The sequence below is a fragment of the Lethenteron reissneri genome, chromosome 13 (assembly GCF_015708825.2).
Source record: "Lethenteron reissneri isolate LAM-NWPU_2019-01 chromosome 13, ASM1570882v1, whole genome shotgun sequence".
NCBI classification, from domain to species: domain Eukaryota; kingdom Metazoa; phylum Chordata; class Hyperoartia; order Petromyzontiformes; family Petromyzontidae; genus Lethenteron; species Lethenteron reissneri.
The window spans coordinates 10,201,966-10,227,887 of record NC_083791.1 but is presented as its reverse complement, the minus strand read 5'-3'; the positions used below and the strand labels follow the sequence as shown (position 1 = coordinate 10,227,887).

The 25,922-nt window shown below is 45.2% G+C and overlaps 1 protein-coding gene across 4 annotated transcripts in view; it reads left to right on the top strand.

Annotated features, from left to right (window-relative positions):
* The window catches only part of NCAM1 (neural cell adhesion molecule 1), a 202,941-nt gene that overhangs the window by 34,273 nt on the left and 142,746 nt on the right, over window positions 1-25,922 (top strand). The gene's annotated exons all lie outside the window — the stretch shown is intronic.

Sequence of the window (25,922 nt, the reverse complement as noted above, 5' to 3'; positions counted from 1 at the left end):
AAGGTGCTGGCCACCTAGCCGCTCGTGTGCTGTGCTGTGGCCTTCATAGGTGCTCGCTAACAGCGCTTGCCCCAACAGCCTGCCTGTAGGCAACACGAGAGATATTTTGCGTGGTTGAGCATATGGAGCTTGACCTTGTGCTTGACTGCGCTTCGAATGTGTACCGTACTCTACAACCGAAGCATTGTGCAAAATTTCCGCTAATAAAATATTTTCCAACCTTGAAAGTAATAGCCTTTCAAACGTAATTGCATCTTAAAACATCTGCTGCCCTACTCACAATCGCGATAGAATACCGTTGCTCCAGCTGTTTTAACATTCATCTCTCCTGGAACGTTTTCACAATCTGACATCCAACATTCATGAGGTTGCACGGCTTGTAATAATAATTTTTTATTGTTATGGTTATGGTAATTGCAAAGTACCGGGTTGGAATTTTTTTTTAGGAATGGGTGCGTACGCGTTTGAAGTATTCGTTTAATTGATTGTTTTTTTGCCTGTTGTCCTGATTACGATGATGAAGTGGTGCCCCCCATAAACCCTGGAGAATTACGCCTTTAATAGCCTCCCCAATTTGATGAGCCAATTTAGTCGTGAAACTTCTTGATTACAACATTCTGTCACTTTTTATAACCGGGATGAAATACAACTGGAAGGACAGGGTAGGTACATTGAGGTGGGGAAGTATTTAATGAAACGGACACCTCGCTCAATAGTGTTTGGCTGCTTGCCATTATCGGTCACCATACGTTATAAATCTGGATAGTAAACAGCCAGTCCCTTCTGTACTTGTTCAAACGATCTCTGTATGTCTAGGTTGCAATCATTGGCAGCGTGCTGAATGATATTAACTGCACGCGTTTTACAATATTATTTTTCCACGCAGCTTTCATTAACGGCATTGCGCCGAGGGCATGCTTCTGCGCCAACTCCTGCGCGCGCCGGCGAATTTCCCCGACGCCGGGCGATGGATTAGTGTTCGGCCGTCCCGAAATGACACGGGAAACATCGGGGCGCGCGTGCCGTGCCGCTTGGCTCGCGTGCGCGAGCGTCCCGCGGAGGTTAAGGCGGCACGCGCGCGCATGCCGAGCCATGCACGCGATACTCTCGGCCCGCTACGCGCCGAGCCCCTCCGATCCTTTGCCGCGTTTGCTCTCGACTTTCGTTAACCCCCAATGTCACCCTGCCCCCCCCCACCCGCCCACTCTGTCCAACGGTGAGGCAAAGGGGAGCAGAAATACGTTTCGATTTTGTGTGACCAGGTGAGAACGCGACAAGCCAGGACGAGTCGGTCATTTGCAACAGAGACATGGGGCCATTTGTCTGCCAGTCGGGGGTGATGACTGCTGCTGCTGCTGGGTGTTAATCCCAATTGAGTTATCTCGATTTTGGCAAATTTGGACCCTGACGCTTGGCACGCAGTGGGCGTACTCTTGCGAATGATGTCACGGGATCTTTCACGTCCACGGGGAGGCACAATGCTGTGTTACCGTGGTCGTTACACACACAGTGATAATCAGGGCGGCCGCTGGATTTCAACCAAACCAAGGACCTTTTTGCAAGAAGCGGCGAACGTGCCACCGCTCGCCAGCTGTTTGGAGATACTGCCCTGGCAGTTGTGCGCGGACACAAATACCGTAGCACAAAACTCCATACATTCGCCAATAACACTGCCTGCCTATTAAAAGAAACGTATTTAGCAGGCAACGTTTGGGACAATGCCCCTGCTTCGTAACACATTTGCCCAAAACGTGTGCACTTTCCTTGCATGGCACTGTTATTGATGAATGTGTTGGGCGTACAATGCCCGCAGGTGGCCAGGTGCTGGCCGGGCAGCTCAAGGGAGGCTGATGCCCATGTCGAGGCACTGAGCCAGAATCTCCGAGATCCCCGAGTTCAAGCTCCCGATTGACCTTGGAGGTAATAAGGCTTTTGAGCGCCGCGAATTTGGCTCTGACTCAGTCACTGATGGCTGCACAAACATCTCCCCCTTGGTATTGGGGTTTGTGTTTGTGCTTGACTCAGCTGTCCCCTAGTGCTGAAAATTAGGCCTGTGAAATGATTCACTCCCCCCCCCCACCCCCGCGGTGTTCTGTGTTTGGCGTGGGCCCTGGTGCAATGAATGAAATTGGGGCCCCCCTGTCCAATCCACACCCCCCCCCCCCACTTTATTCGGAGCCTGGCGCTTTGGCCATGGTGCAATTGCACCTGCCTGCACACTCGATAGCTACGTCGCTGGCCATGAACACACGGTTTTAATGAATTACAGTGTGACAATCTTGACAGAACTCATGAATCGATTTGTATTTTATTGTGGTGGACGTAACGGCCTCCAGGAGTGTCCAATGTCTGGGTAGACACGCCCGAAGAGTGTTCCATTGGTCAGTGAAATATTGACAACAACAAAAAAACCACACACAAAAAAAATCTGAATCCTACAAAAAAAACATTTTAAATAGTCCACTTATACGCATAAGATAGGGCAAATCGGGCAGCCTGCACGTAAATCCATTTACATGCAAAGTATTATGATGATCAGTTGTGATGTATACACTGCTAGATGTAGGCCTCTCCCAAGCCTTCGACATCCATCGCGATGTATAATAACAACAATGTATACATTTTAACACGCACGACTCGGTGTGTGCATCTTGAGCATGAGATTGAACCTCAAATCGATCAATCGGACGCTTGTTACACCCGCCTGGTGTTCAACGTGTCTAAAAATGAGGGACTTTGAAAGAACATTTTAGTTATTAGGCTGAACAGCGCTCTCTACAGGGCCAGCGAAGAGATATGCAACGAATGAGAAGGTCCTTCTGAGTGTCTGCCGAGGGCTGTTCCTGGCCCCTGTGTGTCAGTCTGCTGGCAGCCGAGGAGCTGCGCACACGGATATAATTTGGATCCCAGTCTTTACGATGCCAGGAAAACATTGATGGGGGGGGGGGGGGGGGGGGGTTGAAGTAGAAAACAATTAAGATACAATGTCCAGAGTGGTGGAGGCGCTCTGTAAATGTAGATTAAAGTTAGCGGCAAGCGGCAAGAGGAGTAAACACGCAGACGTTCTGGGAAGACCTTTCGTCGGCTCATCACGCGAGATGCCTGGAACTCGTCATGTTTTCCAGCCTTTGTTGTTGTGCATCGCTATCTTTAGTTTGCTTTTTTTTGCACACAGTTGCTGAGCACAGCGGTTCCAAACAGTCGCAAAACATCTCGCGACCGGCAACAAACAGCACCTGATATCAAAGTTGTTTGTCTAGAGTTTTTTTTTTCTTCTTTCTGGAAAAACATTTCCGCAGGCACAGCGACTGAATATAAAACTACAACCTCCCCCTCCTCCCTCCCTCCCGCAAAACCCCACCGCCACCGCACCAAGTGTCGCCAAGATCACGGTGACCATCTCCTCTTCACCTCGAGTTTGCCCTTCATGGAGACCGCCTCCGCACACAATCCACGGGCTTAACGACAGAGGCCCGCTATTTATCCGAGCGGTTATCGGTCCCAAACACCCACAGCTCGCCCGCAATAGCCTCGGATTGTTGTTGTTGTTTTAAAGCAAAACCAAATCACCCCCACCCCCCGAAAAAATAAATTTCGTGCGAGCTCCAGATATCGGCTTTGACTCTTATGAGTTATTAAGGAGATGTGTGCGTGCGTTCAACATCGCGATCGTACACGTGGCACCCACCGGGTGAGAACCCGGCCGAGGCCACCGTGTGTCTCTCGCAAGGCCTGCTCCCCGGGTAACACGCGAGTCAGAGCGGCGACGGGACAACGCGGAGCTGATCGACGCGTGCGAAGCTGAAGGCGGACGACGTTTACGGTTAAACGTCGGGCTCAGGTGTGGTCGTCGCCGCACCGTGCAATGGCCATCAAACACGTTGCATGCCTCGCGCGAATTGCGTGCAATCTCTTAAGTTGTTATAGCCTTGGATAGTTGGTTGCATCTGCAGTGCCAGGCCGACGTTGGAACAGGCATTTTTTTCCAATTTTGTTGTCCACATTTATCAATTATGAAAATACATAACGTAGAAAATCCATTGAAACGAAAGATCTCTCGTTTGCAAGGGCATCCACAGGGTGATTAATTGCCAAATACGTAGCAAAGCACGTAACGACACGTTGCAAATCCATGAATTGAACAGTCCACCTTTACACGAGGATTCGAGGAAAACCGCAACGTTCCTGCGAAGAGCATTATAGTTTTCTCAAAATGGAAGCAAGCTGTGATAATAGTTTTTTTACCCTTCTATCTGGCAACAAAACTGACACCTTTTTTACAAGGAGTCATGTTTGCATAAAGCACAACATAATTCTGATAATGTATGCACTGTCCTTGAAGTTGATTGGTCCACACCCGAGACAGCTTTTGGCGTCACCTGGTCCAACACCATGTGAGACTAGGCTCTAAGAAAAGCTGTCTCGGGTGTGGACCAATCAACTTCAAGGACAGTGCATATCATTATCACAGTTATGTTTTTTGTTTGCATTATGACTGCAGCTATTGTGGTCTATGCAAACATGACTCCTTGTAAAAAAGGTGTCAGTTTTGTTGCCAGATAGAAGGGTAAAAAAACAATTATCATATTTTTCTTCTGGCAAATGAGGTTCCAATGGTGGAAGCAAGCTACTTGGGATTATGGTGGTGTGCCGAGAAACGAACTTCGCCCTCAATCATTACCGCAGCTACATGCCTTTCAGACACAGGGGCACGGCATCACGTTGAGAATGAATACCATACTCTCTCGGACCTGAGAATTATTACCGTACTCTCTCTAAGTTGAGAATGAATACCATACTCTCACGGAGTTTGAGAACTAAAACCGTACTCTTGCGGAATGCAATAATGAATACCTCCGCAACCAATTTCTGTTGCTGCACCGGCACCCATCGAACGAGGTCACAGAGACCTCCCCCCCACACCCCCCGGGGCTCCAAAAGCAGAGCGACAGTTCTGATTAATGCTCGCTCTGATCTTTACTTGCAGGAGAATTGCACCCATTTTTGGGAGGGCTGAACCGCAGGTAGCGATGCGGTTTCACCTAACCCCCCCCCCTCCACGCGCTCTTGAATTTCACGAGGGGTGGTGGTGATGGTGGCGGTAGTTCGGGTCGTCCCCTCCGGCCACCGAGTTGGCACATCGCATGCCAGCGCAGCATTCCCGCCTGCCGAGCGGCAAACACCGCGGGTGATGAATGGATGCGATGATCCCCCCGTGCGGGGATGAGGGGGGGGAGAAGGGGAGATGTAGGGAGGAGGTGGCGGTGCTTTATCGGGCGTCTCTCTCTCAACCCGCCCTGCACACCCCACCCCCCGTCCAAAGTTGCGCGACGTTTATATAACGTCGTTTAGATAACGTCGTTTATGTAACGTCGGCGGAGGTCCGTAGCTTGAGAGATTGGGTGCGGCGCGGTGGAGGTGACTGTAACCCGATGCGCTCCCGCGGTGCAATGAGGCACAGAGCGCCCTCCCCTCGGACGGTCGTCTCGCACAGCAGAGGCTTGTGGCCTTTGACATTTTGCCAAATTAGGAGAATTTTAAAGCGTGTTAATTCTAGATTTGAAGCTTTCGTGACTGCAAGGATTTATACTCTTAGTTTTTTCGGTAAAGTCACGTAGGTAAAAAATGAAATAAAAATTAATAAAAATTTAATATAAGTTTTTTTAATTATTAAAATAATTACTTTATTTTTTATAAATTTTAATTTCATTTTAAAGCGTATGTTGCGTGACCATCACTTTTATTAGGTTTTCATCCACAGCGTAACTTTTTTTTGTATATGACTCAAGCTGAGCTTCATCATGGGACTCTTATTTACGTTTCAAAAGAATGACAGTGCAAGACTTCGGCAAGCAACCGACAATGCACAACTGTCAGGATAATTAATTTGCAAATTCAGCTACCCGGCACTTCCCATCCCACTTCTAACAACAATCGGCATAATTAATTACGTGGCATGGAGCAGTGGTGAAGTGCTTATGTAAACGTGCCATTAACCTATGAATAATCTCAGTTGAAGTTCTGGCGACTGCTAACATCAATGGCCCAGAGATTTTGTGAGCTGCCCCCCCCCCCATCCCATCTTCACAAACCCAGACTGACCAGTCTGGATAAGTAGTTCCCCGGCTCACACGTTTAGGGGTGGCATCAGCCCAGGATAAAATATAGGTTCTGCCATATATTAATTGGCTCGCTCCAAAAAATATAATATATAATAAAAAATCCATATTCATTGGCTTGAGACTAGCCAGATAGCAATGCTGGCAGCGTGAGGGATATTACATGCCAAGAGGTCTCCCATGGGCCATTCCCTGTACGCCACTCAAAGTAGCGGGCGAGCAGAAGTTAACGCAACGCAATTCGATCTCGCAAACAGTTCCATTAACGGTGAAGGTTATTTAAATTAGCGCTGCTTTTGTCTACAGCAAATCCTCTGGATCGTAGCCTAAATATGCAAACGCACACACACACACACGTTCTCGTAAATACTAAATAATTGGATGTCACCACGTAAAGTGTGAAGCTAAGTGGCCGTTTTAGCAGCTCGAGAGCGAAAGAAAGACAAAGTGGTGACTCGAGAGGCTTACGCAAGTTCTGCAGCTTTTGTGGCTCCTTTTCATTCAAAAAGTAAATTAGCATGCATTCATCTTCTTTGGTTCTTTCGGTAAAGTCATGTAGAAGGGAAATAATAAAATAATGAAAATGAAACATAATAAAATACAATTCTCACGACGTTTCGGCCACAACGCAAGCAGCCGTCCTCAGGTGAAGAACAGGTCTGTCAGAAGACAGCGTCTACGTTCCGACAGACCTGTTCTTCAACTGAGGACGGCTGCTTGCGTTGTGGCCGAAACGTCGTGAGAATTGTATTTTATTATGTTTTATTTTTATTATTTTATTATTTCCCTTCTACGTGACTTTACCGAAAGAACCAAGAAGATGAATCTCTGCAGTCATGAAAGCTTTAAATAGAAATTTAGCATGCATTCGATTCTGTTTTTACGTCTTTAAATGTTTTTTTTTCAGCTCAACGAAGTGGCTTATCGCGTGGAGATTCATAGCAGCCTAGGCACGTGTTGATTCTAAATATTGAAAAATCAACATGACCACGGGGTGAACATGCAAACTCCAAATATACAGAAAGCATCAGGGTCGGGATTGAACCCACGACCTCCTGTATACCAGGCAAGGTAGTTAACATCTCGCCACCGTGGCTGTGTAGACAGTGAAGATGAGTGCAACACCCTCAGGGGCCTGGGAGTGGGTCCTCATTTCAACCCTAGATGAGCATCTGACTCTACAGTGTAGCGGCACGTCATCAGCCGCTACTCTTTATTTGTTCTTTCTAGATTTGAAGCTTTCGTGACTGCAAGGATTCATACTCTTAGGTTTTTTCGGTAAAGTCACGTAGGTAAAAAAAAATGATGAAAATAATAAAAAATTTTAATAATGATAGAAATAATAACAGAAATAAAATAATAAGTCACGACGTTTCGGGCGCACACACAAGCGTCCGTCATCAGGTGGGACAACCACAGCAAGACACAATTGCTGAAGTGGGCGTCGACTCAGGAACGACTCAGCGAGAACCGTGACTCATTTTAAGGGTTTCCTGTCTAGTTTTCCCTGTAATTCCAATTGAGTAATATTTTCAAGTAATGCTTTGCATTGCGATGTTTGGCCAATACCAGTTACCCTGGAAGAAGCCCACACGGAACAGATGGAGAATGTACAGAATCTGACAGAGAAAGGCGCCATGATCAGGAATCAAACCGAGGCGTTTCTTGCCATGAGACCCAAAGCGTCACCGCCGCTCCACCCATCATCATTGCTGATGGGCAGACAAAGGCACGACCAGGCACCATTCACAGAACTTCAAACGAGAGTTTGTAAACTCTGTTTTTTGGCAATAATGTCCTGCGTGCTGGAGAATGTGTCCGTGCGTTTTTAGGAGCGTGGTTTTTTGTTCGTTTGTTTGTCGACTTTGCGAGGGCATGCGAAACCACGAGGCTGATGGGCTGTGCCTGTCACCCCGTGGGCTGACTGTGGAGTGGGTAGCACTGGGAACACGCGCGCGGGGACACACACACACATTAGTGGCACCCACATGCATGGATTGCTGCACGCTCCTGTTTTATATGTGCAGATTACCGTAAGGAAATTGCAGTAATGGGCTCGTTCACTCTATTTCTTTCATTCCTTCGTTATTATTTCGTATTATATTTTGTGACTTGCATTAACGCTTCCATTTCCCCATCCCCCTCCGCTCTCATTCTTTTATGTTATCATTATTCTTCTATTCTCTTTCATTCATTCATTCGTCTCAGCCTTTCATTCGGCCTTTTTGTCATTCTCTCATGCAGCCGGCTGTGGAGAGAGAGAGAGCTGGATTAGCATGCGAAGCATGGCTCACAAAAGTCGCCCAGGCCCCCCCACCCATCCAGCCTTAACCTCTGCTGTTCAAAGCGGCAGTGGGGTGATGTCATTCGTATTCTGGCGCCTTAGAGAGAGAGAGCGAGAGGGAAAAAAAGGAACCCGCTTCACGCTTGTTATCTCAACTACGGCAGGATCCGCGACATGACCGCAATCTCCTGCCGTTCTTAGTTTTTTTGTTCAATATACATCACTCGCGTCGGTCAAATTCATCTCAAACTTCCAAAAGTTCGGTGCGCCATGAGCGCGCACCACGTGGCATGGCGTGCGCGAAAGCCGCGGCCGCATGAATTCCGGTGGTGTTCTCCAATTGTCACGTTCCGATTATTGTCTAGCCAGTGTTTGTATCGTCGTAGCTTGATCACGTTGATAATTGTTTTTTACCCTTTTATCTGGCAACAAAACTGACACCTTTTTTTACAAGGAGTCATGTTTGTATAGACCACACTACCTGCTTTTGTAATGCAAACAAAAAACATAACTCTGATAATGTATGCACTGTCTTTGAAGTTGATTGGTCCACACCCGAGACAGCTTTCCTTAGAGCCTAGTCTCACATGGTGTTGGACCAAAAAGGTGTCAGTTTTGTTGCCAGATAAAAGGGTAAAAAACCAATTATCATATTTTTTCTTCTGGCAAATGAGGTTCCAATGGTGTTGATCACGTTGCTTCTGTTGAACGCGCGTGGGTTTGTCTATGCGTTGTCACGTGATGTCATGAATCTCACAAGAATTAAAGGACTACTCTCTGTATGTCTGTTGCATATACTGTCATATGTAAAAATGCTACTATTCATAATTATTTACTTCGGCTTGTCAATCCACTTCTGGATGAAGGCGTCCCATACATTTCAATCGCCGCTGATGTGTCGCCGAGTCAATGGTACAGTAAATGGTTCATTGTAAGGCGCAGTGCAGTAAACGTTGCACCACAGCAGCAAACTTTTGTAAAAAAAATGTTTAACAACATTCAATTATAATTGTCATTGCTATAATACAAAACACCATATTGCATAATGTACTAACTAAGATGTGTAGACGAAAGAATACCCTAAATCAATGCATCAAAGAATCATAATAAAGTAAACTTAGCTATGATGTTACTAGGTCAGGCCCACTGGACCCATACGGCTCTTTTTCAGAAGCGACCTGGCCACAAATGATAGCTGAACGAAGTGGCTTATCACGTGGAAATGTACAGCTGCCGAATACTCTAAACGCATGTCGATTCTAAAATGTGGAGGGGAAAATCGGAGGACCCGGACAAAAATCCACGTGACCACGGGGAGAGAGACATGCAAACTCCGAATATACAGCAGGCGCTAGGGTCGCGATTGAACCCACGACCTCCTGTATACCAGGCAAGGCAGTTAACATCTCGCCAACGTGACAACTTTTTACCAAAGTAATTTAATGAGTTTAAACAATTCCACAATGTGGTATTCAAATATCTGTATCATTGACTCTCATTGCATAGCCGCCGTTTTAGCTCGAGTTACAATGCACGCTACCATAAATACATCTCTGGAATCTCAAAATTGAGAATTCTATTGGAACGGCTGCTGGCAGAGTGTAGAATATAAATAAGTTAAAACATTCTGACCACAGTTTGCATAATACTTTATATCATCAGCAGCAGCAGCCATTATCTCTCCGCTGCTGTATAAGACCTCCCCCCATATTATTGCCATTCAACATGGTCTGTAATGCAGCAATACGATCTATACTCTCTGCACGTGAACATATCTCATCGTTCTATCGCCATGGTGGTCGTGCTTTACGGCATGCGTCTCTCCCATTGGCTGCTGTTCCGTCACCAGGCACTTCCATCAGCTATCAGCCGTTCAGCAATGTGTTCTATTCAGGGACGCACTTTCATTCTTTGACAGACAAAACGATGTCTGCTACGGGTTTTGTTCACCAATCCATCTATCCCGTCTTCTTTCCATCTCAAAATGTAATTCCAAGCATGCATCTCTCCGTGCTTTTTTTGGGTTCTTCCACACTTTTCAACGTTTGATCCATTCATCTTTGTGTCAGTGTCCGAGCTTATAATCCAAATGTCATAGCGAATAAAATGCATTGAATGAAAATTACCTTCAAGGACATTGGCGTTTTCGTTTGCCATTATCAAATTTGTTTTCCATAAACATTCCACAAACATTTTAATCCTGACTCTCCTTCAGTAGTTTCCCTTGGTATACATATTCTTCTGTGTTTTCCCGTTATGTTTTCTTCAACAATTAATATCGATATTTGTTTGTCTTCAAAATGGTTGTACACGACCTTTGTCATAACTTCATCCCAACCTTTTCAGCCTTTGCGTTAAGATTTTCGGTAGCTTCTTGTTAAAGTCACGTAGAAGGGAAATAATAAAATAATAATAAATATTTCCCTTCTACGTGACTTTACCGAAAGAACCAAGAATAGGAATCCCTGTAGTCACAAAAGCTTTAAATCAAAATTTTGCTTCCTGTTGTTCAATTGTTGCAATAACTATACCCTGAGCATATCTGAGATGTTAGCGTCTCCATAAATGCTTGTGCTTTATTTCTACAATCCGATTTAAAATAAAATATATATTCTTGTGTTACCATTAATAGCCCTGGCAAGACAGCATCTCCTTGCCTTAGTTATCTTCTGATTTAAATTTCGTTGCTTTCTTCATGCAATCTCAATGCAGTTGTTCCATCTCTATGAGCAATTAAGAAAAATTCTAAATGTTTACTTAGTCCTTGTGCTGCTGCTCTGTAGACCGGGAGATCGAATGATCGGTCACCGCATCGATGGCAGATGCAGATACCTGATGCACAAAGAGAAAACTGAAAACTCTCCAGCGTGCGAATGTGGTCATCCAGAACGCACCATACAGTGTATGCATGTTGAACTTATTTCGCATCATACATAGCCAATTGTGCTAACCTACAACATAGAACGATGCAACGCCCAATCCACAAATACAAAGGAGACATCGTAGCGATGCACTCTGCTGCTCCTAACGCGCTTATCTGGGCTTGACCAATCGGATGTGGAGTTGTCACTCTGCGTCGAAATCAGCAGCCGTACGACAAGAGGAAGGCGACTTAGTCATTGGTTTGTGACGGCTTCTATGAGATGACTGCATCAGCTTCCACTGAATCAAATCTTGTTCCACTGTAATTGAACCATATTTAACATTGATTCGTTTATTCTAAGATATGATTGATGTATATGATGGGCAATGGTAGATGGAGAAAAAAAAACGGTTGTGAATGCAGATTGCTCATGCCGTTGTTTTGTCCTCTAAAATATAGATTTACCTCCATGTATATTTCAATTAATTAAGTGGACATGCTTTATTCTCCCTCTGGTCATATGATCATGTTAAAACCACCCATGTTAGATTGGATTAAATAATTCATTCCCTTAACTTGTCTGCAGATAGACGGCAAATTATATTTAAGTTGAACGTCACATCTGAGGGTGAGCTTTCTGGCCTGGCAGTGGCTGGACATCTCTGCAGTATCGTCTTGGTTCTTTCGGTAAAGTCACGTAGAAGGGAAATAATAAAATAATAAAATAAAACATAATAAAATAATTCTCACCACGTTTCGGCCACAACGCAAGCAGCCGTCCTCAGGTGAAGAACAGGTCTGTCGGAAAGACAGCGTCTGAAGTTCATTATGTTTTATTTTATTGTTTTATTATTTCCCTTCTACGTGACTTTACCGAAAGAACCAAGAAGATGAATCCCTGCAGTCACGAAAGCTTTGAATCGAAAAATAAAAATCACCCAAACACAAACAAATACACCATTAATCTGGATTTGAAGCTTTCGTGACTGCAGGAATCCATACTCTTTGGTATAAAATACCTACGTGACGTTTTATACCTACGTGACTTTACCGAGAGAACCAAATAAACCATCCCCATCCTCCCAGACAAAGCCCACTGAGGTATTAACTTCTCTTTTCGAAGCGACCGGGCCATAAATGCAACACGATTAGCCCATTACACTATGTGGCCCCTTTCAAGGTTTGTTGTTCATAATAGTTTCTACATCATTAGACCTCCTTTGCCAGCACCAAAATATAATAATCGGGGTTTTCTCATTTTTTCTGGCAACAAAACTGAAACCTTTTTACAAGGAATCATGTGTGCATTAACCACAATACTTGTGGTCAAATGCAAATAAAAAACACACTCTGATAATATATGCATTGGCTTTGAAACTGATTGGTCCACACCAGAGACGGCTTTCTTTTGAGCCTCGTCTCAATTGGTGCTAGACCAGAAGACGCCAAAAGGCCTTTTGGCGTCCTCAAAGAAAGCCGTCTCTGGTGTGGACCAATCAGTTTCAAGGACAATGCATATATTATTAGTGTATTTTTTTTTTTGCATTTTGACCACAAGCATTGTGGTTAATGCACGCATGATTCCTTGTAAAAAGGTTTCAGTTTTGTTGCCAGAAAAAAGGGGAAAAACCCTATTATTGTTATTTATAATAGTTGTTTATGCGCAGCATTTTGCCTGTGTAAACTAATACTGTTAGGAAACATCGATCTGGATGGCCCATATGATGAATGGGCTAGAAACAAAATATACCGTAAGACTTGTTGCCCAAAATTATCTGCAGCAATACATATTGACTTGTATGCCCACCATGGGAGTTGGTTGGAAGGCGTTCAATAGCTCCAGTTTGTTCACGGTTAACCGTTCTGTGTGCGTGGGCGATCAGGTGCACTCAGGAAATTAAGTCCGATGTTAAGTAGGATTGCAGACGCAGTAGTTCAGGGGATGTTTTTGGCAACTGCTGAGCCATTTAATCCGGAGCCCCCTCCAAGGATCAGCTCCACAGTCTGTTGACAAATGTGCACAGCGTATGCAAAGAAGAAGATCCCCCGTATAGCCTTAACAGACTGTTGGGGCAAGTGCTGTTAGCGAGCACTTATGAAGGGCCGGCACGGCACACGAGGGGGTGGGTGGCCAACACCATGCCCGGCCGCCTTTGTGTCCCTAGTGGCGATGTTTACACATCGCACCAGGTACTCATTTGAGGCTGAGTCGACCTAGGGGAGGCCCAGGACCGGTTCAGATAATCGTCGCCGGTGTTTGCCGTGAGCGGGAATCGAACCCGGGTCGCCAGGTTTGTAGCGCAGCGCGCTAACCGCTGCACCACCGCTCCCCATAGCACAGCATATGCACGCACACACACACACATTCAAATCTGCATGAGGTAAGTTAGTTGTTTTTCACAATTAAATAGGAACCTCCCCTCCCCGAAACCTACAATTTACGCTGTCCCCACGTTATCGTTGTAGCGATACACTAACGTACAGTACAAACACGGTGCTTTTTCCGGAAGACTTTGCAGTTTTTTCCTGGATTTTTCTGTTGCGCGTAGTCACTTTTAGATGTTTCTTGCTCGTGTTTTTGTTTGTTGCTGTTGCACTCGAGTCAAGAGCCGCATGGCTCACAGGGCTATACCTAATCAATGAAATGAAACTGAAAAATAATGCACGGTGTTTGATGATCAATTCATAATAATAAAAAAATCCGCTAATAATACGAATAAAAGTAACACTAAAGCAACAGAGACATCGGCGTTTTGATGTGTGCACGCGTGGTGAGCGAGCATTCGGTGGGGCGTCCGTCTGTGTCACAATTAACGGTGCCCCCAAGGCATAGCAGCTTAGGACACTTTTAAGGACATCCACACATACCTGTCAACCCCTTACCAGTGCCCTACCTTACGACACACCAATTCAGACCGTATTGGTCACCCCGTGCCCCTTTTACATCTCAACGTTCATCCTACAAAGTCCCATCACAATGGAGAAACACAAAGAAATAGACAACATAATTGTGTTGCCCGTGTTGAGACGGCTGTATGCCGTATGGACCTGAAAACTCAATTTCCCTTCCCAAGAATTCGGGTCAAACGTATGGGTTGACAGGTATGCGTGTTAAAGCACAGCAAGTCGGCACAGTAGGGGGCATAGGTGGTGCATCGGCCAATCATCTCAGTCATGCAACCCAGGGCACCTGCTGGGTCTATCCCGTGACCTCCTGCCAGCGGGCGTTCGATATTTCACGTGGCCGTAACGTGCGCCTAGCCTGGCACAGGCGCCGTGGTGCGGTTGTTGTTGTGTATGTACACCGAGTGGTGAGCGGTGGTGTAGCGGTTAGCGCGCTGCGCTACGAACCCGGCGACCCGAGTTCGATTACCGCTCACAGCCAACACCAGTGACGGTTATCTGAACCGGTCCTGGGCTTCCCCTAGGTCGACTCAGCCTCAAATGAGTACCTGGTGCAGCGTGTAAACATTGACATTGGGGAAACAAAGGCGGTTGGGCGTGGTGCTGGCCACCCCTCCCCTCGTGTACTGTTCCAGCCTTAATAGGTTCTGCTCGCTTACAGCACTTACCCCAACAGCCCATTAAGGCTATTCGGGGATCTTTGTCTTTGTGCACGTACGCTTGTGTTTATATAAGTATCGGCGGCGGTACTGCAATTTTTTTGCCCTGTGCTATGATCCCGGCGGCGTGGATTCTATTCTTGGGATGGGCACGTCACCAGGAGTCATTGGTATCTCAGGGTGGCCATGTGCTTCCTCAAGGTCAACCCAGCCCAAAATCATAATCAGGCGTGGTTTTTCAACATGGGCGGGCCAGGCCTTGTGTTGTGCCATGCCAACCCAAATAGAAGCTTGCTTGAGCTCTGTTGACCTTAGCTTATAAGAGTTGCTCGTTTATAAATAGTCTATATTGGTTGTAATACGTGTAGATTTATATACAGAGTATATACTTTCAGATATGGATTTGAAGAAATCCATTATTGGGGGGAATTTTAGCTGTCTAGTGCAAAGCGGGTTACGCAAGCTTTTATTTATCATTATTATTATTTTAGATCACCCTGCTAATTTATCTTCTTGGTTCTTTCGTTAAAGTCACGTAGAAGGGAAGTAATAAAATAATAAAAATAAAAACATTATAAAATAATTCTCACGACGTTTCGGTCACAACGCAGGGTTTCGATTTAATTATTTGATTACTTCCCTTCTACGTGACTTTACCGAAAGAACCAAGAAGATGAATCCCTGCAGTCACGAAAGCTTTAAATCGAAACCCTGCCAATTGTCCCATTTGTGATGTGGGCATAGCGCGTGAGTGGCTGCTTGCGGGAAGGATGGCTGCTGCCGTCCCCTGGTCCTCTTTGTTACGGCCCAAAGCATTTTCTAGCACTTTCTTCCACTCCAGACAACGTAGCAGGCGGACCTCCCACGTAGTTTCGAGCAAGCTGCCTGCAGCAGTATCCGTCCGGAAGAACACATCGTCAAAAGCCTTCGCTTTTGGGAGAAGCGTCAAACCCCTGCCTGACCTACATTTTGCTTTCTTTTTTCTCAGTGCGTGGAATTCATGCAGCTTTGCAAGGGGGGTTTGAAAGGGCCGGTTCTGCTGCTTCGTAATTTACCTCCACATTTCAATAAACCGATTGAATTACCTGCACAAGCAACATGAAATTGTAAAGCCCAAGGATTACGTTTATTGTAAGACCCAACCCAAGACCATGATAAGCCTCTGTCTAAAGGCATCGACGCATTCATCCTGAGCAAGAAATATGTATACTATTGTGTAGAGGTAGCAATTTATAATACAGAGGTTAGCAATGCCAATGGCGGCGGGTCGTTGGAGATGAAAGTGAAGAGAATCATTCACTCTTCTCCCGCCCCTGCTGTTGCTAATGTAATGATGGTCTTCAGGTACAACTCGCAATCTTCCTGATGAATCACATTCGTGAGATTGACAGGGAACAAGCGAGGAGGCACAGTGGTGGGGCTGAGATTAAATTTCCTCTTGGCCAAATAAAATTATATATTGATCGTGTTGCTTGTTGTTCAAAGCCAAAGCATATAGAACTCACAGCACACAATTTAATTAAGTGCTATTCTGGTCTGATGTTATGGAGAAAAGGGCATTTACATTCTTTTTCAAAAACATTTCAGTCCCACTGTATTGATTATCAGCAATTTAGCTCAGCATTATTGATGATTTTTTTTGCTTTGTGCGCTTTCGTTTTTGCTGTTTATACCGGGGAAGATGGGTGGTGCAGTGCTTGGCACGTTACTGAATCTGAAACCTGAGTTTGAATAATCACCACGGCTTCCATCAGTGGCAAGTGGTACAGTACACGTTTCCCTCGCTCTCTGCGGGTTCGGTTTGTGCGATTTCGCGTACGTGCAGCTAACCTCTTTCTACCTAAAATTCGTTACGTACCGGTTTTAATTCACTCATATGCGGTTGTGCGGTTGGACGTAACATTGTGTGTACTGTGTGCGTACTGTGCATGCGTACTGTGAATGTGTACTGTGCATGTGTACTGTGCATGCGTACTGTGCGTGTACTCCGTACGCTACTTCGTAGGCAGTCGTCTCGTGCGGTTTCGTTTTGTGTGAAAATTGTTTTTGGAACGCATCTACTACAAACTACTACCGCACTGAGCAAGGGGAGAGCTGTGTTTGGGTGCCCACCGCCTTCACCAATCCATGGGTGGGCAGGTGGCTGCAATTGTTACATTATTATTTATTGTTGTATACTATAAATGTTTGTTTTTTTACCGGTCGCATACATTTGTCCACTTTCCATCGGCTTTATTGACCCACTGTACAATAAGTATTTGCTTGGTTCAAACATGATGTTCAAAGTGTTTAGCGTGACAAAGCGATATTGAGTTTGTGCCGTACTTTTGGTTTTTAGATTTTATCTATTGTGTAGAATAAGATACTGTATTTTGTTCTGCAATTATTGAAGCCCTTCAATCCCTTGATTAGAACTCCTGCAATTAGAATTTCCATCAGTCCCTCGCTCAGTCACATCTGTCTGTATGTACTGCATATGAAATGTTCATGAAAGCCGTAATCAAGCATAACAATGCAATCATTGTATAGCTGTGGGAATTCAATGCATATGTGTAATTCAGTTAATTGTACTTGACGGGAAAGCCTAAGGACCTTGGAAAACATCGTAAAGCAGACAGACTGGCAACGAATTAAACATTTATAGAATTCATACGAAGTTATTATGAAACTAAGCATAAAAAATGAGGAATTATTTAGTTTTGTGTGAGGGAAATATATATCCTTGAATCCAGCTTAAATTCTACACGCCATTCAATTAGATTAATTAAACAAATACGATGTCGCAATGTCTCACGGAGAGACGTAGAAGCGGGCGTGTGCGTGTATCGACAAACAAACACAAATTAAGAGACATCAAGTTGCCTCGCAAATCTAAAGTTGGCTTGGGCAGAACGTTTCGCTTGGAGAGGGACGATGTTTGATGGACGAGCAACGGGTGACGCAATGGCGGCCAACGTCGATGGCCACCGGCGACACAGAGCGATGCGATGAGATCGTGAGCAGGAGCCAGATCGATCGTGACATTGCAGGGCCATGAGGGATGCTGATGGTAAGGGGGGGAGGGGGGAGGCCTTCATTCAACAGTGGATAGACCATGGCTGCTGCTGATGATGATTATTTTCTTTATTGTTATGTATTTTGAAATAACAGTTTACATACCTTGTTGGATTATACACTCAGAATGGTGGGGGGGGGGGGGGGCATGGTAGCTAACGCACTGGGCTATGACTCCAGTGATTCGAGTTCAATTCCCAGTCACGGCTATCATGAGTGGCAAGTGATATCAGCACTGGTTCTGACCCTCCACATCACTCACGTGCACTGCCCGGCATGGCTGAACAAGCTCGAGTAACGACCGTGACGAGATGCTAACTCGCGCGCTCGGCGCACAGAAGGTTGCGGGTTCGATCCCGACCCTGACAGCCTGAATATTTGGAGTTTGCAGGCTCTCTCTGTCCACGTGGTCATGTGGATTTTTTCTCCGCGTCCACCGGTTGTTCCCTCCACATTTAAAATCATCGTGCTTTTCGAGTGTTTGGCTGCTAGGAGCTGCTATATAGCTCAGTGGGCCTTACCTGGTAAAAAAAAAGGCTAGATTAGTTTAAATCGTAACCCCTGTGACTGACATGGAATGGCGAGGCCATTATCCACAAGCAGATTGACAAATGGCTGTAAATGAGCATGGACTCATTAACCGATACACACTCACCAAGTCGACTTCGGTGTCAAGGTGGGAGAGAGGCGTGCATTTGGGCAATCATTTCAACGCTGTCAAAATGCATTCCACCGAAAACCTCACACATTTGCATAAAATACGCGTTTATGGAGCAAAAGATACGCGGCTCCATCCAACTGTCAAAAAGTTTTTCATGAATCTTGGTTTCTCTATAAAATGTTACATTTTTTAGAGGCGTAGACCCTTTACCCCCTCACACCTCAAATGGAGCAGCAATTGGAGTAGCCAATGTAAAAAATGTTAAACGTCAGTCATCCACACAGGCATCATAAGTTACAAATTTTTTTCGTAGCATTCGTTTTTTGTTCGGAATTTCCCAATGTCCGTTAATTCCTTCATAAACAAAAAATGTTCTGTTGAGAAGGACACGTTTGCTGTGCAATACGGATTGGCATGCCTTGGTGGGATGGAGCTTTCACCAAAATGAAATGTAATTTGCATTATCTATTCGCCATTCTACCGTGAAATTAAGTGTACGAATTGTTCCTGAGGAGTAGCAGCTCATATTGCTGCCCACTTTGAAAGAGGCTTTTTTCTCTCATTTTAATATTTTTGCACACTGGGAATTGTTTTTAATTATAATTATCCTGGATTGACACTGTGTGTGAGTGTCAATTCCACATGATCAGTCTATTTTGTTGATAATTCCCAGGAAAAATATATTCTATTTGGGCCACATTTGTGAATATTTAAATTTCATTTATCTTTAATAACACCATTCCTTTGTGTCTGTTGGGGTGTCATTTTTTGGCACTTGATCAATTGTGTTAGATACAACAATTTATCTCTAAAATGCCTTTCTGCCATTGTCACTCGCGCTCATGTAAACGTTGTTGTGTTTTTTTTAATATGTGGACTAATGCACTTTCACTTAACCACAAATAAGTACCTGGAGTAAGTTAGTAGTTGGCCAAACATTACTAATTGTTAAACGATGTTTATTATTCAGTAAAGCCGATCATAGAGCATTTAACAAAAACAGACGTATCGTGTTAAAACTTTTGTGGTTCGAAAACATAATTACGGACACTTGAATTGATTTTTTTAGAGTAGTTGATGAGTTCATCTCTTTTGAAATGCCAGATGATCCTTGATCTACAGATCTCAATCAATGATATTCCATTCTTATAGGCATATACCCTACCTCTAACCTCCCCCCACACGCACACACACACTGGCTGTTCCAGTTGGAGGTTTGTGTGTTGGGATCCACGGCTCTAAAATGGAACCACATTCGACTGAGAACCCAAGATTTTTCTGAGGAGTTTGACTTTGGATCACGCCAAAATCTTTAAACGTCGCTGGAATTCATGTTACATTTGGTCCAATTTCTCCGGAAGCAGTGGGCTCGGCAGCAACGGACTGGGCGCATCAATTATTCATACGTTGGGCAGACTTATTTAATATATCGACTGGTAAGAGTCAAAAAAAAAAAATTACCAAGTGGGTATTTAGGTAACTCGCACAAAGGAGGGAGGAATACAAATGAGATGTCTTTGAACACAAATGCGTTCCGTTAGGTCCCCTGACGTGAGACGCAGCAGCACATTCACCTGGGGGTATGGTGTATAATGAGCTCGGGGAAGATGCCACTCTCAGTAACAATTCAGAATGAAGAAGCCTTAATTCTCTGCGCTTGCCAATTTAAATGCACGGCACCATGACGGCGGCTGCAGCGACTCCGGTGGTTACGTTTCAATGACGGCCCCTTTTGATGCAGCGAGTCCGCGAGACTGTAGCGTTCGCATTGGTCGCGTTGACCGTTCTCACGCGTTGACCGTTCTTACGCCGTGGCGCCTCACGTTTACGCCATCGCGGACGGATGTTCTTCGGTGATACTTTTAGCCAGGCTTTGTTAGGCTTGGACAATGTTTTTGTTCTTCGGTCGGCATTGATTAATTGCTTTGTTGAGCTGACGAACAGGCCTGTAACAGCGGTAACAGCAGGAGCTGTTATAGGCCAAATATACAACGAATGCTAACAATACCTGGCGGACATTGCGTCGAAACGTCCCCGCGTGCCATCGAATTTTTGGCAACATGGGCAACGTATGAATGCAGGCACCGAGGTTTAGCAATGCAGACATGACAACCCCTATGCCACCTTTGTAATGCAGTAGCATCATCATCAGCCACGATCGATCCGCTGCTGGCTGAAGGCGATACCCACGCAGGGCACCGTCCGTCGAAATCCTGCGATGTCACGATCCACCTGGCATCAACCTCACGAGCCTGTTTCAGCACTCCATCTCCGCGTTGGGTGATATCCTAGGAGGTGTTGATTTCTCTAGGGCTGTCTCTTCCATCATCGTCGTCGTCATCATTTTTATTATTCTTGTTCATCAGTCATGCTCCTGTGAAAACCTGGCAGGACCCTCCCAAAAACGAGCCATTAGAGGGCTTCCCTGAGTAAACAAACGTCATAGTAGTAGTAATCGAAGTCTCTTCTAGTCATCTGTTTCTGCACAAAGCCCACTTGTCTAAATAGTTTGAATCATATAATTAACCTTGACATGTTTTAGAGGATACACGTTCCCCTTTGTGTGTCTTAATGTGTGCTGTAATTGCAAGCATCTGAATATTGACAATATCCTGGAGGAAATGTACAGCGATGAAGCTCCTTTTTACAGATGTCCAGTAGGGGCAGTAGGTGCAGAACGTTACAACAACAATACAAAGACACGATAGGAGGGCAAAGTAGAGCAAAGGGTAAGCAAATCACACGAATATAATCATTCAAGCCTGCACCAATTCATCAATCCCGCCCCCCCGTGCCTGAAGCACATCGACACTGCTGCGTTCAAGCGCTAGAATCTAAAATCCCATGTATTCATCACAGCTATTGTAAATTGCCAACAAACGCATGCAAAGACTACTTCTGTTTCATTTATATTGCCGATATGTAACGGATGTACATTTCGACGAGGATCCTAATAACAATGATTATATTTCATACTTGATTTGAAGCTTTCGTGACTGCAGGAAATACTCGTTGGTGCTTTCGGTAAAGCCACGTAGAAAGAAATTAAATTAAGAAATAGAATACGACGTTGCAACACAAGCAATCGTCATCAGGTCGAACTGAATTTGAGAGAGAGACAAAACACAGACACAGAGACACACAGACAGACACACAAGCAGAGAGAGATAGACACACACAATAGACACACAGAGACCCAATGCCTCTGTGTCGTGGCCAATTTATTTCATGTTTAGCTTTATATCGCTCCGTTCGTGCAAGTTGCATCTCACAATCACCCAGGAAGCACGGACAATGTGGAAGGCAGCAGCCAGGCGGTGAGCCGGCTCTAACGATTGCCCGAGCTCTGGAGTTCCTACTTACTAAAATTTTTTCAGCTAAATTAATGAGTGTTCATACGTGTGGGAGGAAACTCATGCATGCGAGGGGGAACACTCTATGCCGTAGAGCAGTGGTTCTTAACATTTACTGCAGCCTTGCTCCCATTTGGGGGTGTGTGCACTCCAGCTTAAGAAGAACCACTGCCGTAGAGTAAGGAGCGGTATCAGTGACCACTGCCGTTCCGCATTCTCCTGGCAAGCCCAGCATATTGCGCGCTCACAGCGAGGGAGATTCCGCTATACTTGCGTGAGATCTGCCGGCCCTCGCCTCCACGGTGCTGGATTACAGGCGTGAGCCACCACCGCCTCGCAAAATGGGCTCTCACGAGGATAGATTAAGTATATTGATTGATCACCCATCGGCGTCAGTGACCATCTGTGCTCTTCATAAAGGGCTCTGTCAGCAGGAGTGCACGCATGCACAATGCGTAACACCCACGCGATACATTTGTTAATAGCTTATCCATTAAGTAATTGTTTGCTGCAGTCTAATTGCATAAAATTGTTTGTCGTGTGCCTGCTGTGTTGTTGAATTTAATAAGTGCAGAAATAGTTCTGCCCTTATGGTGTTAATTTGCAAATAAATCCATGCCTTTCGAAGGTTCTCTGTATTGTACACTCTATCCATGACGATATATTATTTCATTATGTTATTGTTATATCAGCTACATCAATGAAGCAAAAATCGTCGCAACTGCAAATAGGAGGGAATCCAATCACCTGAACACGAGTAGCCAATGACGAGGCAGTAATTGCTGAAAATTAAGCATTGATTTCAAACCATAAGATTTTCTGGGTAGGGCATTTTTTGTTTGGTTATGAAATGTAATTGTAAATATGAGAAGAGGAAGAATGGTCATTTGACAAGGAAACATGTTATTTTGGACACGTCAATAAAAAATTAGTATCCACATGTTCACAGTCAGACGAGAATATATTTAGCGAAACGTTGCACTGGAGAAATGAAGGCTTAAAGATAAAGGATCAAAATAGTAACCATCTCAGTCTTGCTGACGACATGATCATTATTATAACCGATGGAAATGGACAGCTTCAAATGGAAGGCTGTAAAGTGAAGATAGAAATATAAAATGCGCCCGACCAAAATTCGCGTCCAACAGGTTCACTGCACAATAGCAAAAGTAATTTGCGGAGGGACACAACTGGATATACAACATCCGGCTACGTTTATCTTCGGGTAATCATTGAAAGGTGAACTGGAATAAATATGAGCCAGAGCGGGATTGAGTGCCTTTAGAAATCTTACATTTGATGATTTGATGAAAAGAAACGAAGCAAATGCGCCTATGCTCGCAATCCGCCCGTTTAACGTGCCGTGGCACGCGCCTGAAACCTGGACTCTGGCAATTACTAAGGAACAAAAGGTGAAAATTGTGCCCAGAAGCATGGAGAGATGCATAATTGGAAATTGTGCCGAGAGATTGAAGGAGGAGCATGTGGATCAGGGAAGAGACACACTTGGGAGATTTTAACAAGTCTGAACATTTGTTCTCACGGACTCTTACGAGTCCAGTCCATCATCAATACGCGCTGATCACGCATAGTAGGTTATTCCGAACAACATTGTTTTGAGGCTATTTCAAAACTGGCTCAGGCTCTGTAACTGGCGCCAGGTGTTCGGGTAGGAGACCCTGCATCTGCTCTGGTCCCATTGTGCAAGGTTTGTGCGCGGGGACAGCAGATCACCATGCTGGCTGTGATTTACGTGGACTTGGGACAGGGACGCATCACTGGAAGGTTTAACACGTAGGCTTTCGCGACCAATATCATCCACAATAAAGTTTTTTTGGGTTAGATCGCGTAAAAATATGAATTAAAACAGCCAACTAGTAAGGGTTGTCCCGTGAACAGAACGTGCCAATTCGTCACTAGTACAGCACCCGGAATTGGCACGTTCTGTTCACTTGACAACCCTTACTAGTTGGCTGTGTTGGGTGGTGGCGGGTTTGAACGACACATTTATATATTTACGTGATCTAACCCAAAAAGCCTCTATTATGGATCACTGCAAGATGGATTGGACTGGTGACAGAATTGCAGCCAAAGTCGGGGAACATGCTTGCGAGGGTGATCTCTGCGGAGATGGAGTGTGATGAGATCAGCTCAGGAGTAAACATGGGACGCGGTATTGAGACACCCCCAGCGATGGTTGCCAATGTGGGGAGGCCTTCGTCCAACAGTGGATAGAACGTGCCTGAGTGATGGCGATGATGATGATGACATCGAATGCGCTTCGTAATGTTGTGCGGCTTTTGAAATACACCGCAAATTCACAGCCGCCAAATTGGTTTCAGGGCACAAGAAAACACGAGCTAAACAATGATCTCTTCTGTGGCATGTTTGATGGCAGCTTTTTTGCCAGCACCGTTCGTTACACTGTCTTATCGGAGCAAGCGTTCTAAAGTTTGCTAATTCATCCTTAACTAGACATAAATGGGTTATTGAATTTTAGTGCGCGTGTCTAATTTGTTGCCCTCGCTGTTGCTCTCTCTCTCTCTCCCCTACCCCTGGCCTGGCTCCTACGCACACTCCTGTCGAAACCTTCACCGGCGCGCGGACCTCTCCTCGCTCCGCGTCGCCTTGCGTCCGCTGCCTCCCGTCGGACGGAACTGGCTTCCGCACGTTGATCTCACAATCAGGTGAGTGCGAGCTCTGATTCGTCAATGATTGGGAACTGTGGCGTCGCGGGGGAGGTTGGGCGGGGGGGAATTGTGCGGACAGATTACGCGCGATTGCAGAAATGGGTTGCGAAGCTCCTCAATGTGCTGCCTGAGCAAGAAGAGAGACGCCACTGTGGGGCCTTCAATGGGTATTTCGTTATCATCAATCTGCGTAGTTTGGAGAGATGTGGAGGAGAGTTGTGGTGAGCGAGCAGGGAGCACGCTGGAGTTGGACTCGTACCGACACCTGCCTTTATTTTGGGTCGAAGAAGCCAAGGCAGCTGAAAACCTTTGACCCTTGTGCAAAAGAAAAATCTCTCTGGGTATCGTAAGAAAAACAAGGCTCTATTTGCTCTCAGATTAAAATATAACTTCCCATGGCCGTGCAGATGGGACGATTTCTTCTACATAAACAAGACGTAGGAAAAAACAATTAAAACAAATAAAACACAAATCATGCTCCATGCGGCATAAACAGCATTTTACATAAACACATAAAAAAGTCTAATAACTTGGGATTTTGAGAGTAATTTTTATTGAAAAGTTTATTTACAAATCCTAATAATAATAACTACGAGATTTTTTTTTCAAATTGTAACGTGCCACACAATATTCACTCACTCTCAGACAGAGAGATAATCACTCGGAGGCGTAAGAAACCACAGGCGAGCAGTAAGGCAAGCCCGGCAGTGGGCCGGCACGAACACTCGCCCAAGCTCTGCGGTCCTCTATATATATTATGGTGCGATCAACCAATCCATGAGTCTTTATACATCCGAAACACCCAAAGATAACCGATGCATGTGAGGGAGCAATACTCTATAACCACACGGATGAGAGCAGGTGGTGTCCACATTTTGCGGTGATGTCTTCTCACGGGCCAGGGTATGGCACCTCGACACCCATGGGAAGGGAGTTTTGCAACATTTGTTCGTCTGATCCACCAACCATCGCCCCCTCAGTGCTGGAATTGCAGGCATGCGTAGCCAAAACCCCCTGGCGAATGCTCCAGACATATTTTTACATTTGGTGGGAGCTTTCCGGGTGATGGGAGGACGTTTGAATGCAGCATTAAAATGTCAGTTGCAGAGTTCCGAATGTTCTGCATCGTCGGTGTTTATTTCAGTCGCTCAAAAAAGAAACATCAGCGGAAAGACTTGCCCTAATACGACAGTACAAATAGCAACCGCACATCGCCATGCCTCGTGTCGTATATATCTCAGGAGGCGATTCATGTGATAAGTAAACTTTGAATGGAAAAAAAAACACGCGCACACACACTTCGGTCGACTTATCCAGATACAAAAAGAATGTTGG